This window comes from Montipora capricornis, chromosome 4 (genome assembly GCF_036669925.1).
Source record: "Montipora capricornis isolate CH-2021 chromosome 4, ASM3666992v2, whole genome shotgun sequence".
Lineage (NCBI taxonomy): Eukaryota > Metazoa > Cnidaria > Anthozoa > Scleractinia > Acroporidae > Montipora > Montipora capricornis.
In genome coordinates this window covers 9,852,401-9,853,240 of record NC_090886.1, presented here as the reverse complement: position 1 = coordinate 9,853,240, position 840 = coordinate 9,852,401, and positions in this window count along the sequence as shown.

Here is an 840-nt window from a genome sequence, read left to right as displayed (position 1 = left end):
GAACATCAAGGTTGGCAGGTAATCCAACCATGATCAGGTTATTTACAGGGGAACCCAGTGATAATCCTCGGTACAATATGTGTTCGGAAGAGTCAAACTGTTCAAAAAAATCTTGGTTTCACGTTGCCGAACAGCTATAGATTTTTTATTTACTCAAACATCAAGATATCCGAACAGATCTAATTCTTCTAGGTGATAAGAACATCTCTTTAAAGGCCGTTTATACGACAGAAAAATTGGGTACGGACCCGTCCTAAAAGTGGTACGGACTGCATAATTTTAACCGTTTACACGGATAATGTTTAAGCGCAGGTCGGACCGAAAGAGGTCTAAGGACCAAATTTCGAAAGTTTCGTTTCCACTGTACTTTTGGGAGATCGGTCCAATTTCTGGTACGAGACTACGGTAACTGGTGCAGCTGTATATGCTGCTACCAGGCATGCGTAATTCCTCTAAAACAAAATGGCGACGAATAGTTTCCTCCGAGAATATATCAATAAGAGACTCAACTTCTTCGTCCTTCCAAGCGAAGCAAGTCTCCTTTTCCTGTGAATTCTCGCCAGCCGCCATGTTGAAAATCAACAGCACTCTTGACCCCAGAGCTCCGCGGATGTTTAGTGCGCATGCGATCAATGAGGTTATTATGCAAGCTGACGTAAGAAAATGAAGAAAAAATGGTACGGACCCGTGTTTTTTTTTTTTTTTTTTGTCTATGGCCCCAAAACCGAAAAAAAACACGGGTCCGTACCCATGCCAAGGTCCATACTCTTTTCTTGTCGGGTCCGTACCAAACGGCCTTTTAGACAGTGTTTCTACATTACAAGGAGTTTAGAAATGGCT